At 40.5% G+C, this 18277-nt stretch overlaps 1 pseudogene; it reads left to right on the plus strand.

Moving 5' to 3' along the window:
- Positions 1-1043: 1043 nt before the first annotated feature.
- LOC137235050 (BTB/POZ domain-containing protein 6-B-like) overlaps positions 1044-18277 on the plus strand; it is a 57795-nt pseudogene continuing 40561 nt past the window's right edge.

The raw sequence follows: 18277 nt of genomic DNA on the forward strand, positions 1-18277 counted from the left end.
TGAAAACTTTTCGTTGCGATGTGCCGTCATTGGCGTGTGCCACTAAAGGCATAAACGATGGTCAAGTTAATCGCCCTTGGGGTGTATGCGTAAATAAATCGGGACATATATTTGTGACAGATCGACGTAATAACAATGTGCAGGCCTTTGCTGCTGATGGACGTTTCTTACACAGATTTGGTGGGAAGGGATCTGCTGATGGTGAATTTGATTCACCTATGGGCATATGCGCAGATAAAAGTGGTCGTCTTATTGTTGCTGATATGAATAGTCATCGCATACAAGTATTTTCATCGACTGGAAAGTTTTTGTTAACTTTTGGAGGTTTGGGTACAAAGGCGGGTGAGTTGAAACTTCCTTTTGATGTTGCTGTAAGTACAAATCTTCAAATAGCCGTTGCGGATAGTTCAAACTATCGCATACAACAATTTGAACAAAACGGTCGCTTTATAAGGCAAATTCATCTGGGCACTTATAACGCTACAGGTTGTGAAATTATCCCACGTGGAATATGCTATACACCCAAAGGAAGGATTATTGTAACGGATTGTGCAAATCATTGTTTGCATCCTGTGGACGTTGGGAGCAGAAAGATCCTATCAACTAAAGGTTCACAGGGCGTAGACAATTTACAATTCAATCGTCCTTCTGGTATTTGCTCCGACGATGAGGGAACAATAATTGTAGCTGATTCACAAAATCAACGCATCAAGGTGTTCAACTCAACTTTGGATTGTTTATGGAGTAACTAATTTTGAAATTCGTGTATGAATATCCCACCAGAAGTTTACTATGGAGAAAACAGTTAAATTGCAGTTATGCAAGTGGGCCTTTCTTGCATGGGATATACTCAATTCACTATTTTATTAAAAATTTTTATAACTATAAATATTGTACGTATACACAATATAAAACAAGTAATACGGGTGCGCCGAATTTCTCAATAAACACATGTATTTAAAACAAGTAAAAAAGAAAAAAAAAATGGGAGCTATTACTAGCTCCTTGAACAACGATATCCAGAACTTGTGCACCGCCAAGAAATGGTATGGCGTGCTACTCAACAAACTTATAATGAAATGGATTGCAAAAAGTCTCCAAAGCGTTCCCGAAAACGTCCTATTCGTGAATCCAAGTCCCAGTCTAGCCGATCATCTCAAGGGTAAGTATCATAAAAACCCTATTGTTGCTTTATTTCCTTTTTAAAAATACTGTCAATATACATATAAATCATATTAGCAAAGATATACGCATACCTGTCTAAAATAGTCAAACAAATTCCAGCAAAACAACGAACCTGTTGTTACGTATGGATCATGGTATGGATATAATTTAAACAGTTTATTAACTTAATAATCTTTTAAGGAATCAATAGATTATGCAAAGTTCATAAGCAGTTTATTAACTTAATAATCTTTTAAGGAATCAATAGATTATGCAAAGTTCATCACATATTCTTAAAAATGTAGACAGCTAATGCGAGAGTTTCGTATTTTATCACATGTTAAATTGACGGGATAAGAGGCCATTATAGGTTTCATTAGAAAGACTCCTAGAGCAAAAAGGTTATTGATTGAATATTTTTTTCTCATTAATAAAATATTGGTGGTTTTCGTTTAAACAGCTAAGATTCTACCTAAACTCTATTTTAAAGATTTAGCAAGAATCTTAAGTCAATACATCCGAATAATATTTAAACGTGATAAAATAGGAAATGCGGACCTACAACTCATTCCATTTTTTCCATAATTATTTTCGTTACTTAACTTCTTTTCTAATTGTTGGTATGTGCCTTGGGCCGTTGGCATGTGCGATCTGTGGCAGACCGTGGGTCTGCGTTAGGGTTATGGTGCCCTCGCTCGGAGTGAGCGAGTGAATTTGTGGGATATTTTTTTTCTTTTTTTTTTTGTATGAACGGAGGGATGTGGAGGAACGGGGGGATTGTTAAGCGAAGCTTTTGGTCCTCGCACAATCGATCTCCGTGGGAAGAAGGATCAGTTTCACCAAAGGTCATCTGACTTGAATCTTCTCGGTTATGAGGTCGACTACACGTACTCGGTTATCTTCGCCGGGGTGTACGTTGACGACTCTGTCTAACCTCCATTCGTTGCGAGATAAGTTGTCCTCTTTGATGACAACTATATCTCCCACGTGTATATTTTGTTTTGACTGTTTCCACTTCACTCGTTTTTGAAGTTCGGAAAGGTATTTGGTTTTCCATCGCCGGCAGAAGGTTTGATGGAGGGCCTTGAGCTTCTGCCATCTATTTATCATGGGGGCAGGACTTTCGTTCGCATCCGGTTCTGGCGGCGCCAGAAGATGGCTGCCAGTTAGGAAGTGTCCTGGGGTTAGTGGCTCCAGATCCGTTGGGTCATTGGACCCTGGACTGAGTGGGCGCGAGTTGAGGCACGCCTCAATCCTGCACAAAAGGGTTTGGAACTCCTCCATGGTGTACTTCTTTTTGAAGTGGCTTTTGAAGCTTTTCACTCCCGCTTCCCACAGGCCGCCCATATGTGGGGCGGCGGCGGGAATAAAATGCCAAGTTAATGCTTGATGGCTATACTTTGAGACTGTTTTGTCTCGGCTTTCGGCCAGAAAGGCTTTAAATTCGGATCGTAAAGATCTTGATCTTCGGACATCCTCTTCTCGCGATAAAACGCGAGAAGGCTGCGAGAAAGCATGGGGTGCTTAGGTCACTAGTGGCCTCTAAGTGAATGGCCTTAGTGGAGAAACAGACTAAAAGGCACACGTAGCCTTTTGACAGTCGACATCCTCTACCGCGGTAGCTTTTGATGTCGAAAGGCCCCGCAAAGTCTACCCCGGTGAAGGCGCGGCTAAAAGTAATCCGTTCGCAGGGAAGGGTACCCATAAGTTGGGACTGTGCCTGCTTTCGATGAATAATGCAGGTTTTGCAATTGTGGATGACGGCTCTGATCATGGTCTTGACATTCGGTATCCAGTATTGGGTTCGGATGAGACGGAGCATGAGCTGGTTCTCGCCATGAAGGGAGTCATGATGAGCCATCATAACTGTGAGGCGAGACAGCCTACAATTGTAAGGCAAGATGATCGGATGACGCTCGTTGTATGACATGTCTTTTGACGCCCCTAGACGCCCCCCTGTTCTCATAATATCATCTTTGTCGATATATGGGTTGAGTGACAGTATTTCACTCTTTCGGTCGATAGGTTCCCTGTTTTTCAATTTTAAATATTCTGTCCCATAAAACTGTTTCTGGCAGACTCGTATTAATGCTTGAGTCGTTGCCTTAATCTCATCGGCTGAGATTATACACGCTTTTTCGTGGAACGAGGCTTTTGTTCTTGGGTGAGTTCTTTTATAAAACCTCCTAACATAGGATAGAACCTTCAAAGCCCTGGGTAAATTTGAAAAACGGTCGAGAATATCTACATGATCTACCCTTGTCGTGGCATATGTTTGTGCCCTCTTCTCCTCAACGGACGTTTTGTATTCGGTCTCTTGTGCTGGCCAGTGGGAATTGTCTTCTTGCAGCCAAGAAGGTCCCTGCCACCACAACGAATTGTTCACCAACTCTGATGCAAGTAGTCCTCTGCTTCCTAGATCCGCTGGATTAGATTCCGAGTCCACGTGAAGCCAGTCCTTGCTACCGACCATATCGATGATCTTAGTGATTCGGTGTGCGACGAAGGTTGACCAGGAACAGGGCGGTTTTCTTATCCATGCGAGTACGATGGTTGAATCCGTCCAGAGGTGAACTTTTGCTAGCCCCAAATGAATGTTTCGGAATATTGATTCCATGATTTCTGCGAGCAGCACGGCGCCGCAAAGTTGTAAACGTGGTAGTGAGATGGTTTTCACTGGGGCTACTCGGGTTTTGGCTAGCAAGAGATTTGTGAAAATTTTATCGTCCCTTTTTACGCGCATGTAGATTGCTGCTGCATATGCCTTTTCCGATGCATCGCAAAACCATGTATTTCGATGTCGTCCTCGGGCGTAAAATTTACCCATCGCGGTATCCTAATGTTATCTATTTCGTTATAGTGTTGGGTGAAATTTTCCCACCGTTCTAAGGTAGTTGGGGAGACAGGTTCGTCCCACCCGGTGGCCTCTAACCAGATATGCTGCATTAGTATTTTTGCCACTATGATCATTGGTGCAAGCCAGCCTAAAGGGTTGAAAAGTTTGGCTATAGCGGATAGGATTACGCGTTTGGTGATGTTCTCGCCACTCTCTAAAGCTCCTGCGGTGAAGTAAAACATGTCTGAATGCGCGTTCCATCGTAGTCCGAGTGCCTTCACCGAGCTAGCCTCTTCAAACGCTAGGAAGTCCTCGCTGAACAGATCCGTTTTGGGAAAGGACTTCCTCACAATTGGATGTCCACTTGCGCAATGGAAAGCCAGCTGAGTGTAATGCTTCGCGAATCTCGTTTCTTGCTCTGATGGTTGACGCTATTGTATGTCCTCCAGATAAAACTTCATCGACATACATACTTTCTCGTAATATACCCGATGCTATTGGGTACGTATTTTCTACAACATCAGCCAATTGTAGAAGTGACCGTATCGCAAGGTAGGGGGCCCAGTTTACACCAAATGTGGCAGTCTTTAGTTCGTAAAAACTGATGAGTTCGTTGGGGGATGTTCGATGGACAATTCTTTGAAATTTGGCGTGATTATCGGCCACCCTAATTTGCCTATACATCTTTTCTATGTCACTATTAAAGACAAAGCGGTACAGTCTCCAACGTAGAATTAAAATGGGCAAGTCTGCTTGGAGTACTGGACCTGGGTGGAGTATGTCGTTTAGACTAATGCCATTTGCTGTCGGACTTGACGCGTTGAAGACGACGCGCACTTTGGTAGTGGTACCTTCCGCTTCTACAACGGCGTGGTGGGGCAGGAAATAACTATCGGAATCGTCGGATGGAATATTGTTTTTGATTTTTCTCATATGTCCAAGCGTTTCGTATTCGGATAACACCCGAACATACTCTTTGCCTAACTTTTGGTTTTTCAGTGATCGTCCCCCATTTCTGAAGAATTGTGAACATGCGCGCTTTAGGGACGGTCCTAATGCAATCTTCTCAGGGTAATCCTGCCTGAATGGTAGCGAAACTGTATATCTTCCACCCTCATCACGTTTTGTTGTGTCCTTAAATAATTGTTCACAATACCTTTCTTCTTCATTAAGCATTTTGTTTTTGGGAACATTTTCTATCTCCCAGAAAGCTTTTAATTGGTTGTTCAATGCAACCTCGCTATAAAATGGCATGATGCTCTTCGTTGGACTCGGTGCTTCGATGCGACCGGTTAGTATCCAACCGAACACTGTCTCTTGGGCCAAAAGTGTATTTAGTACATTCTTTTTCAGACCGCTCAGTATAATTTGGGGATGTATGTCTCCTCCAAGTATGAGGTCTACGTCTTCGTTGATGTAGAACCTTTTGTCTGCCAACACCAAGTCTGGGAATGCCTGCATATTCATGGCGTTGATATGGCAGGATGGAAGATTCCCAGTGAGTTTGGCTAGGACTAGAACGGGTGTAGTCAGGCTGAAGCAGGCATCCACTGGTGAACGTAATTCAATTTTGGATGCCTCTTTCACCTGAGCTGACACCGAATTTGTGATGCCTGAAACTTGGGCATGCATTTTTCTCGCTGGAAAATTGATTCTGCGTTTCAGTCTTTCAGTTATAAAGGAACATTCAGACCCTGAATCAATTAATGCCCGTGCGGAGAAGTCGGTACCATTATGGCGAATGTGTACGCGAGCAATTCCTAATAGCACGCCTGTGCTGGAATTGGCATGACAGGATTTTACATTCTGGTTCGCAGATTGTCGCGCCTGAGCCGAAGTTGTTGGGATGTTATCCGCATCTTTGAAAGGATTGCGTACAGCCGTGTGCTGAGATGTATCCGCATGCAGGAGCGTGTGGTGACGAGAGTGGCATTTGAAACAGTTGTAGGAACTGGTGCACTTCGTCACGGTGTGTCCTGGGGATAAGCAATTCAGGCAGCCACTTGTGGATTTTATAAATTTAATCCTTTCTACTGGGGTTAACTCGCAGAAGCGTGAACAGTTGCGTAATCTGTGTTCAGGGGATTTACACATTTTACAATTTGATTTTATTGTTTGCTTGGATACTTTCGTTTGAAAAGCACCAAGTCTTTTCGTAGGGGTTTCTGACGATTGTCGCGACGGGTTTGGTTTTTGCACTTTCGAAGTGGCATGCCCTGTAAAACCAGACACTGTTTCAAGTGCCTGAAACCGATTAGACAGGAATTTATCCATATCCTCCCACTTGGATATGTCCATTTTATGGTCTATACTTTGCTCCCAAAGAGCCAGCGTGCTCTCTGGGAACTTGGTTGAGCATAGATAGGTCAGGATTGCATCCCAATTGGAAGTGTCAATTTTGTGGCATTTGAGGGACTAAATACAATTATTTATATCATTTTGCAGCTTTTTTATTGAACTGTCATACTCACTTTCCACCTTTTTAAGTTGAATAAAATTTGTAGTTGTGTGTTAACTAAGATACGTTTGTTTTCGTATCTTTCACACAAGTTTTTCCAGGCCATCTCGAAACCTTCATTTGTGAGAGGGCATTTTTTAACGATATCTTTTGCTTCGCCCTGCGTTTTGTTGTTGAGATGGAATAACTTTTCCACCCCTTTCAAACTAGACTTTACCTTCTTCCACAAGAGCCGCAACTCTTCCTGCTGTATTGCAAGGGTGTGTTTGCTATGGTCACTCTCCGGAATAAGGCTGTAATCTTTATCAAACTCTGCGATTGATTCTGCTAAACGGATGTAGGTTTCCATTGTTTTATTTACGTTTATTAACGAGAAAATTGCCGATTATAGAAATGGAACGCTTTAGAGTAACAATACCTGCCCAGCCGTAAATAAACACTATTGAAATTCGAAGTTTATTATTTATTTTTGTTTATTGCAGACTTTTTGTCTTGGTAGCGACAACAACAGAGGTTTATTTTTTAAACTTTTTGTCACAACAGCGACAGCAAAAAGGGTTTATTTTTGGACTTTTCTGTCTCAGTAGCAACAACAAAAGGGGTTTGTCTCATAGACTTTTGCCTCGGCAGTAATAACAGACAAGGGGACCACTCGCTACCTCCACAGATAATGGGTGTATTTTTGACAAAGTGAAAAAATGCGTGCGATATTGCAAAACAAGCGCAAAAAAGAGTGTAAAAAGTGTTTAAAAAGTGAAGTGAGCACCGGATTAATTAATTAAATTGAACTTAATTTCGTGTTTGTGGAGTGCAAAAAAAAACAAAAACAAAAACCAATTTAGTATGGTGCGGAAAGTGAGGTTAGGTTACCCTCTTCCTTGTGTTGTGTCTGGAAAACCTTACCACTGGTGGGGGGATATACCAGATAATCACAAGGACTGCAATAAAGGCTAACAAACCGAGTGATTTAACCTTTGATAATAGAAAATAAATTGGTGCTCACTAAATCACTTCACTGTTTTCACTTTTTTTCTTGATTTTAATTTTTTCGCGCACTACACGGGTTTCTTCTTTATTTTGCAAAAAAAACAACACTCAAAAAAAAAGTGGCAAGAAATATAACACTTACTTCTTAGTTTGTCGTAAGAAAATTTGATTGTGCTGTGCTGTGGTTGGCGAATGTGCTGTGGCTCTGGTCACCTATGTACAATATAAAAACTCCAACTTTTTCCTTGTCAATTTTTGGCTGCTGTGACCTGCTGTGGCAAATAAATTTTTTGTAGGCAAAATCCTTCGGCAAATTGTCTAATTTTAGGCTTTTAGTTCTTTTTTCGGTGCGTAAGGACCAATGTTCGGCCTGGGTGCGTCTGAAACCGGCAGTGGGTAGGCGCACACGGGTCGATCTCGGAATGGATGGATCACACGAAATAAATAAAGAAGAACGCAAAATAGGATTTCCTCGTTATAAAATAATGTTTAATTCCAAAGTGAAAAGAAAAATATACAATAGGTATAATGTTACCTTAACGTACAAAATGCTGGAGGTGATGATCCTGGGCGATGTGAACTGCTTGGCGGTCAATCGAGAAAGAGGCCGGTTATCCCGTTGAGGACAACCGCTAAGCCGCGAAAAAGTCCTCTGGTGTTAAGGAGGTTAAAGGCCACACATACAACCACCCCCACATATACGTGCATGGGTGCTGACAACCTGCACACACACACGTGCATGTGTATAAAACGCATGCATGTGCATGCATGCACAAAAATGCGGCGTGAGTGTGGGTGGCTGGAAATATTATTAAAACGTTAGGGAGGGGCGCCGTCAATCAGGTAAAAGTTAGGCATTAGGCCTAAACACTACGTATATTTTCTGTTTCCACGTCCAGTGTGGCATTTCTAGCTTGCAGTACCAGATTCCGGCGGCCACCGTGGTGTGATGGTAGCGTGCTCCGCCTGCCACACCGTATGCCCTGGGTTCGCACCCCGGGCAAAGCAACATCCAAATTTTATAAATAAGGTTTTTCAATTGGAAACAAAATTTTTAAAGCGGAGTCGCCCCCCGGCAGTGTTTGGCAAGCGCTCCGAGTGTATTTCTGCCTTGAGAAGCTCTCAGTGAAAACTTATCTGCCTTGCAGATGCCGTTCGGCATAAAACATGTAGGTCTCGTCCGGGAAGGGAAAATCAAGAGGAGCACAACGCAAATTGGAAGAGAATCTCGGCCTTAAAAATCTTCGGAGGTTATCGCGCCTAACATTTTTTTTTATAGTACCAGATTTCGATGGTTGATTACCGTCAACACTTTGAGCCAAATGGAGGCTAAGAGGATACACTCAAATTTCCCCATATATGCTTCAATACATTTCAAATCCGTTACTGTTTCTGAACTCAGATTCAAAAGCTTGATTTCATCTATAGCTGTCAATATTTGGGGAATGTGAGTTGCGAAAGGTTTCACACTATCCACACGAGCAGACAATCGTGTTTGTGACATGCTGTGCAAGGAGCAATTAGTTCTTTCCTTGAGAATTTCCCATCTCTGAGGGCTTGCGCTAAAGATATTATACAATTTCTGCATAATTCCGAAAAATGTGATAACTTCTGCACAACATTCAGCATCTTGCTGAATGACAGCACAAGTTGTAAATATTGCTAGGAAGTTATCTCTCAGGATATGACCCTGCGCTCCTTTGCAATGACCGCTCATATTATTGCCATTATCATACCCTTGCCCACGGCAGTCATCCAGGGGAATATTGTGCTTTTTTAGAGTGTTGTGAATCAGATCAGCAATAGCTTCTCCTGTTTTTGCGTTACAATCGACAAACTCTAAGAAGCGTTCTTGGACTTTCTATTTTCCGGAGTCCCTGTCTAATAAAATATAACGCAATATAAAAACAGTCTGCTCAATATGCGCCGAATAAGGGGTTGCATACTCTATTACTGTGTACTACTTTCTCCTTTTATCTTTCTAATTACTTGACTTGCACAGATTTATATGAAACCATTTTGTATTCCATCAGACAAATAATGTGCTTGGAGACGATTCTTTTTCGTTTGAGATTCCCTCACCTTCTCCAAATGTTCATGCAATAGGGGCTCATAATGGCTGATCAGTTCCAAAATACCAAGAAAGTATCCATTTTTTGGATTTCCGATCAATGAATTACTTACTTACTTACTTAATTGGCGCTTATCCGTCTAAACTGTTATGGCCGTCCAACAAGGCGCGCCAGTCGCTCATTCGCTCCGCCAACCGGCGCCAATCGGCCACACGAGTTTAAGGGAGTTTAAATCTTTTTCCACCTGGCCCTTCCAATGGAGTGGGGGCCACCCTCTACCTCTGCTTCGAAAGGCGGGTTCCGATAGAAACACTTTCTTGGCCGGAGTATCATCTTTCATTCGCATAACATGGCCTAGCCAGCGCAGCCGCTGCGTTTTAATTCGCTGGACTATGTCGATGTCTGCGTATATCTCGTATAGCTCGTCATTAAATCTTCTTCGGTATTCGCCATCGCCAACGCGTAGAGGACCATAAATCATTCGAAGAACTTTTCTCTCGAACACTCCCAAAGACGCTTCATCTGCTGTTGTTATGGTCCATGCTTCTGCCCCATATAGCAGGACGGGTACGATAAGTGACTTGTAGAGTATGATTTCCGTTCGCCGAGAGAGGACTTTACTATTCAATTGCCTACCTAGTCCAAAAAATAAAACAACATCAAGAATTCTGCGAAGTATCTCTCTCCAGCGAGCTGCTTCATTTTTAAGGGTTTCCGCTAAGAGAAAATCCACTGAACTTGCATTTCGAATTCTCATTTCATATTTGCGCCACTCTATATAGCAAGTTTTATGATTTTGACTATTTTCATGTTCAGGAATTTTTTCGTGTAATCTCTTTCAACCTTTCTCTTTAGAATAACCTGAAGATTTTGTCAAAGCTGATCGGGTATTTTCGGAAATTTTGCTGAAAAGCCGGCGCCGAAAACAAAAAAGCGCTTCTTTTGTTGCACTCCAACCGAGCCAATCACGCTTTACTTTTTCTCCATTTTTTTAGAGTAGTTTGGAGTATGATTTGAAGGAAAAGGCGACCACTTAAGTCGTTGGGAAGTCGAAATAAAATGTGATTTTAAGTTAGTTGAAGCATTGAGAGTTGTAAAACCGTTACCAAAAAGCTAATGACACTTTGCAGGAGTTTGCTTCGGATGTTGAAAGATTGGGTCATCTCGCAAATGCAGACGCACCCTTGGAATACACCGAGAGGGTTAAGACTCAGAGCTTTATAAATGGCATGCGGAACGTCGAAACAAAGCGAGCTACATACGCAAACCCAAATCCAATCGCAGAAACGGTATCGCTTGCTCTGATTCAGGAAACAGCGTCGCTTCTGTGTAAGCCAGTTCTCAAAGCTCGCCGTGTCGAAATAGATAGGCCAGAGTGGGTAGACGCAATTGTAGAAGCTTTAAAAGGAACGCAACAGAAGAATAATGGTGCAATCAAATGTTTCAAGTTCGGAAACCCAGGTCACATTTCCCGTCATTGCAGCACCTGTCCTGGTAGTTCCAACTACGGTGGCCGTAAACGCAAAGCTGGAGGAGATTCAGATGTAAAGATCGAAAATTTGCCCCGGCTATTGAATTTCCTGTGATATCTGTGTCGCAAATTTGAAGGAAATCAAGCAGTCTTAACGTCAGAGGGAATGTCGATGGAAAAGAACGTGTACTGACTGTAGATACGAGCGCATCTCATTCCTTAATCCGATCTGATTTGGTCAATAGGAGAGTAAAGCCATTACCTGGAGCAAGGTTGCGTACGTTCACTGGCGAGTATAAGGAGAAGTGGTATGTGAGGTATTAATTGGAAAGGTCATGGTTCTACACAAATTCATTGTGGCGGAGATTGTTGATGAAGTCATATTGGGAGTGAACTTCTTAGATAACCATGACATCAGGATCGATATGCGGAGAAAGATTATGCGCTATAAGAACCAGGATATACCACTTAACTTTAGTTTGGAGAAAGGGTTCAGCAGTAATAGAGTACTGGTGGAGAAGACTCGACAAAGACCACGAAAGTCAATGGCAAAGGTTGATGGATCGAATGGGCCAAATAAAGCGAAATCAAAAGTACCTGCGAGAGAAACACTGGCATTGACAAACCCTAATGGACGCACTAAAACGACTGAAAGAAAGGATGCAAGGGTGGTTTCAAGCCAGCAAGCGCACTATTGTTGTGAAACGTCAAGACGATACTGATGACGCAAAGTCAATCCGTCAAGATCAAGTCTGCGAAGTATTTCTTCATACAAACCATTGGGAAACCAGGAAGTAGAAGAATGGTACATTTGGAGATGCCGGCGGCGTTTAGATCGAGAGATTTGTCTGATCGGGACGATCGGGACGATACTATCCTGACCACATCTATTTTCCCACAATGCTGAAAGGTGACTTAAGTAGTCCCAATTAAGAAAACCAATGGGGAATATAGGCACATTGCAATACTGCCGTTTCTGTCTAAAGTCATCGAACGTTTATTGCATGTCCAAATAAATTCTTTCTTAAGTTGTAATTCCTTTATTAATACAACACAGTCTGGATTTAGAAACAACTGCAGCAGTACAACTGCTCTAATTAAGGTATCTGACGATATTCGACTGAACATAAATAACGACATTGTAAAGTTTTTGACGCTTTTGGATCATTCAAAAGCATTCGACACTGTCAACCATACCATCATCGCCATGAAGCGCAAAAACTTGTTCAATTTCTCACAGGCAGCGTTACGTTTATTACTCTCATACCTAAGGCATATATGACACTACTTTATTTTCTTGTATTTTTTGTTTGAAAAACTAACTTTAACCTATCGAAAGTCGAAATACAAAAACAATTCGGCAGTAAGCTGAAGAGGGACAAATATGCGCTCAAAATTAACTGGGTTGACGCTTAATTGTAAACTGAACGAAAATCAAATTGAAAAAATAATTATTACAAAAAGGAAAAATAATTTGAAATACAATTTAAAAAAAGGAAAAATGAAATTAAGATGGGAAGACAATTACGTCTACCATATTATTAATAAAGTTCAAAACGCGGAATTTATTTGGAACCACACGCTTACTGCATATAAACTGAAATACAACAAGTAAGGAAGGTTAAGTTCGGGTGTAACCGAAAATTACATACCCAGTTGAGAGCTATGGTGACAACATAAGGGAAAATAACCATGTAGGAAAATGAACCGAGGGAAACCCTGGAATGTGTTTGTATGACATGTGTATCAAATGAAAGGCATTAAAGAGTATTTTATGAGGGAGTGGGCCATAGTTCTATAGGTGGACGCCATTTAGGGATATAGCCATAAATGTGGATCAGGGTTGACTCTAGAATGCGTTTGTACGTTATGGGTATCAAATGAAAGGTGTTAATGAGTATTTTAAAAGGGAGTAATCCTTAGTTCCATAGGTGGACGCCGTTTCTAGATATCGCCACAAAGGTGGACCAGGGGTGACCCTATAATTTGTTTGTACAATATGGGCATCAAACGAATGGTGTTACTGAGTATTTTAAAAGGGAGTGGGCCTTAGTTCTATAGGTGGTCGCCTTTTCGAGATATCGCCATAAAGGTGGGCCAGGGGTGATTCTAGAATGCGTTTGTACGATATGGGTATCAAATGAAAGGTGTTAATGAGTATTTTAAAAGGGAGTAATCCTTAGTTCCATAGGTGGACGCCGTTTCGAGATACCGCCATAAAGGTGGACCAGGGGTGACCCTAGAATTTCTTTGTACAATATGGGTATCAAAAGAAAGGTGTTAATGAGTATTTTAAAAGTGAGTAATCCTTAGTTCCATAGGTGGACGCCGTTTCGAGATTCGCCATAAAGGTGGACCAGGGGTGACCCTAGAATTTGTTTGTACAATATGGGCATCAAACGAAAGGTGTTAATGAGTATTTTAAAAGGGAGTAATCCTTAGTTCCATAGGTGGACGCCGTTTCGAGATACCGCCATAAAGGTGGACCAGGGGTGACCCTAGAATTTCTTTGTACAATATGGGTATCAAAAGAAAGGTGTTAATGAGTATTTTAAAAGTGAGTAATCCTTAGTTCTATAGGTGGACGCCGTTTTGAAATATCGCCATAAAGGTGGACCAGGGGTGACTCTAGAATGTGTTTGTACGATATGGGTATCAAATTAAAGGTATTAATGAGGGTTTTAAAAGGGAGTGGTGGTTGTTGTATAGGTGGACGCATTTTCGAGATATCGCCATAAAGGTGGACCAGGGGTGACTCTAGAATGTGTTTGTACGATATGGGTATCAAATTAAAGGTATTAATGAGGGTTTTAAAAGGGAGTGGTAGTTGTTGTATAGGTGGTCGCATTTTCGAGATGACCCTAGAAATTGTTTGTATAATATGGGTATCAAAAGAAAGGTGTTAATGAGTATTTTAAAAGGGAGTAATCCTTAGTTCCATAGGTGGACGCCGTTTCGAGATTCGCCATAAAGGTGGACCAGGGGTGACCCTTGAATTTGTTTGTACAATATGGGCATCAAACGAAAGGTGTTAATGAGTATTTTAAAAGGGAGTGGGCCTTAGTTCTATAGGTGGACGCCGTTTCGAAATATCGCCATAAAGGTGGACCAGGGGTGACTCTAGAATGTGTTTGTACGATATGGGTATCAAATTAAAGGTATTAATGAGGGTTTTAAAAGGGAGTGGTGGTTGTTGTATAGGTGGTCGCATTTTCGAGATGACCCTAGAAATTGTTTGTATAATATGGGTATCAAAAGAAAGGTGTTAATGAGTATTTTAAAAGGGAGTAATCCTTAGTTCCATCGGTGGACGCCGTTTCGAGATATCGCCATAAAGGTGGAGCAGGAGTGGCCCTAGAATTTGTTTGTACAATATGAGTATCAAAATAAAGGTGTTAATGAGTATTTTAAAAGGGAGTAATCCATAGTTCCATAGGTGGACGCCGTTTCGAGATATCGCCATAAAGGTGGGCCAGGGGTGATTTAGAATATGTTTGTACGATATGGGTATCAAATGAAAGGTGTTAATGAGTATTTTAAAAGGGAGTTGGCCTTAGTTCTATAGGTGGACGCCTTTTCGAGGTATCGCAATAAAGGTGGACCAGGGGTGACTCTAGACTTTGTTTGTACGATATGGGTATCAAATGAAAGGTGCTAATGAGTATTTTTAAAAGGGAGTGGGCCTTCGTTCTATAGGTGTTCACCATTTCGAGATATCGCCATAAAGGTGGACCAGGGGTGATTTAGAATATGTTTGTACGATATGGGTATCAAATGAAAGGTGTTAATGAGTATTTTAAAAGGGCGTGGGGCTTAGTTCTATAGGTGGCCGCCTTTTCGAGATATCGCCATAAAGGTGGACCAGGAGTGACTCTAGAATGAGTTTGTACGATATGGGTATCAAATTAAAGGTATTAATGAGAGTTTTAAAAGGGAGTGGTGTGAAGGCGTTTTCCAGAAATCGACCAAAATGTGGACCAGGGTGACCCAGAACATCATCTGTTGGATACCGCTAATTTATTTATATATGTAAGGGTTTTTTATTTCGCCCTGCAGAACTTTTTCATTTTCTTCTACTTAATATGGTAGGTGTTACAACCATTTTATAAAGTTTTTTCTAAAGTTATATTTCGCGTCAATAAAACAATCCAATTACCTTACCAAAGATCCTATAAATTGCCATGGTATTCAAGGGACTTAAAGAAATTGAAGAATCTTAGGAACAAATATTTTAAAAAATTCAAAAACTCGAAGAATCATTTGTTTTTTACTAAATACAAGTTTTATCTTAGGAGTTTCAACAATTTGGATAAGTATCTATACACCAATTACATTCGTAACATTGAGTCGAGCATTAAATCGAATCCGAAATCCTTCTGGAATTACATAAAGTCAAAAAAATGCTGCGCCAATGTCCCAACAGGTGTTTTTCTCGATGACAGTTCTGCGAATTCTCCAACTGAAACAGCCAATTTATTTGCGGAGTTTTTCAATTCGAATTTTGACCCAGAAGATAATAATCAAATATTTGAATTTCCGGAGAGTCAGGACTGTGCTGTTAACTTTGGATCGCTATGTCTCTCTCCTGAGGATATTAGTAAAGCCATTAATAAATTAAAATCCTCCTATCGGTCTGATGCTGATGGCTTGTGCCCTATAGTGCTAAAGTGCTGTCCAGCTTTAGTATATCCGTTAAGGCTGATCTTCAATAAATCCTTGTCTTATGGGACGTTCATTAATTATTGGAAAATAACTTCCATTACCCCAGTCTTTAAAAGTGGTAACAAGAACGATATCCGCAACTACAGGCCCATATCCAAGCTGTCTACTATTTCCAAGATTTTTGAGCATGCCGTCAATGCAAAGCTAAGTTTTGCTGTTAAATCTCTCATTTCTCCCTATCAACATGGATTTGTCGCTGGCAGGTCAACTGTTTCTAATCTTGCTGTCTTTAGTGAATATTGTATAGTCATTTTCTGCTGGGTTTCAAGTGGATTGCATCTACACAGATTTCTCTAAAGCTTTTGATAAAGTTTCTCATAGAGTTTTACTAGGAAAATTAGCTTCTCTTGGCTTTCATTCCTCGTTTCTGCTATGGATTGCCTCTTATTTATTTAACAGGCAATGTGTTGTTAATATTGATGGTGTATCCTCCAGGCCTTTTGTTGCCACTTCTGGTGTACCTCAGGGTAGTATATTGGGACCGTTATTTTTTATTCTTTTTATTAACGACATTAGTAGTTGCTTCTCGTTCGCTTTACGCTGATGACCTGAAGCTATTCTCAGCAATTAAGGGGCCAGATGATGCCTCAAGATTACAAAATGACATTAACAAACTTTACCACTGGTGCGAGGAATCTCATCTTTCCTTGAACCCCGCCAAATGTTTCCACATAACTTATGCGAAAACAACTAGTACACTACATACCACTACATACGATTTACAGAATCTCAAATTGTGAGCTTCAGTGTGTTAATGAGATTAAAGATCTTGGTATTATCTTTGATAGTAAGTTCTCGTTTAACAATCACGTAAACTATATGACTGCTAAATCATATTCTATGCTTGGTTTCGTTAGGCGTAATACCATAAAATTCTCAGATCCGTATACGATCAAGTTATTATTCACGGCCTTTGTTAGGTCGCGTTTGGAATATGCAGTTTTTATTTGGAGGCCAAGCCAGCAGACAGCTATAAATAGAATAGAGAAAGATCTTTCTTAAATATGCTCTTGGACCTTTAAACTTCTCTGAACCTATGCCTCCTTATTCTTCTCGTCTCTTGCTATTAAACCTTAAGACCTTGTTGGAACGTAGATCTATTATCTGCTTAAGTTTCGCTTATAACATTATTAATGGGTTTATTGACTGCCCGTACTTGCTGGAGCGGTTTCGATTTAATGTCCCTCAACGTTCTCTCCGAAATTTCTATCCCTTTTATGGTGATAATCTTAGAACTAATTATGCCTGTAATGCTCCTATTGCCCATGCTATACGTGAGTTTAACTCACTGAGCGTTACGGTTTCATTGGAGTTTTCACTACCAAGGTTTAAATTTTTAATTATTTTAAACTCTGCATTTTAAGTTCTCCGGTCCATATATGTATATAAGTTTCATACTTTTAGCTCTAAATTGAATTTAAGAACTATTTAGTATATTTAGTCTGTAAGGATTTATTCCATTGACTGCAAATAAATGAAATGAAATGAAATGAAATGTTTCATCCATTTTTTCGTATTTGGTATAGAATTATGGCATTTTTTTTCATTTTTCGTAATTTTCGATATCGAAAAAGTGGGCGTGGTTATAGTCGGATTTCGTTCGTTTTTCATACCAAGATAAAGTGAGTTCAAGTAAGCACGTGAACTAAGTTCATTAAAGATATGTCGATTTTTGCTCAAGTTATCGTGTTAACGGCCATGCGGAAGGACAGACGGACGACTGTGTATAAAAACTGGGCGTGGCATCAATCGATTTCGCCCATTTTCACAGAAAACAGTTAACGTCATAAAATCTATGCCTCTACCAAATTTCAAAAGGATTGGTTAATTTTTGTTCGACTTATGGCGTTAAAAGTATCCTAGACAAATTAAATGAAAAAGGGCGGAGCCACGCCCATTTTGAAATTTTCTTTTATTTTTGTATTTTGTTGCACCATATCATTACTGGAGTTGAATGTTGACATAATTTACTTATATACTGTAAAGATATTAAATTTTTTGTTAAAATTTGGCTTTCAAAAAATTTTTTTTTTAAAAGTGGGCGTGGTCCTTCTCCGATTTTGCTAATTTTTATTAAGCGTACATATAGTAATAGGTGTAACGTTCCTGCCAAATTTCATCATCATATCTTCAACGACTGCCAAATTACAGCTTGCAGAACTTCTAAATTACCTTCTTTTAAAAGTGGGCAGTGCCACGCCCATTGTCCAATTTTTTACTAATTTTCTATTCTGCGTCATAAGTTCAACTCATTTACCAAGTTTCGTCGCTTTAGCTGTCTTTTGTAATGAATTATCGGTCTTTTTCGGTTTTTCGAAATTTTCGATATCGAAAAAGTGGGCGTGGTTATAGTCCGATATCGTTCATTTTAAATAGCGATCTGAGATGAGTACTCAGGAACCTACATACCAAATTTCATCAAGATACCTCAAAATTTACTCAAGTTATCGTGTTAACGGACGGACGGACGGACGGACATGGCTCAATCAAATTTTGTTTCGATCCTGATTATTTTGATATATGGAAGTCTATATCTATCTCGATTCCTTTATATATGTACAACCAAC

Source organism: Eurosta solidaginis, chromosome X, assembly GCF_040869045.1.
Source record: "Eurosta solidaginis isolate ZX-2024a chromosome X, ASM4086904v1, whole genome shotgun sequence".
Lineage (NCBI taxonomy): Eukaryota > Metazoa > Arthropoda > Insecta > Diptera > Tephritidae > Eurosta > Eurosta solidaginis.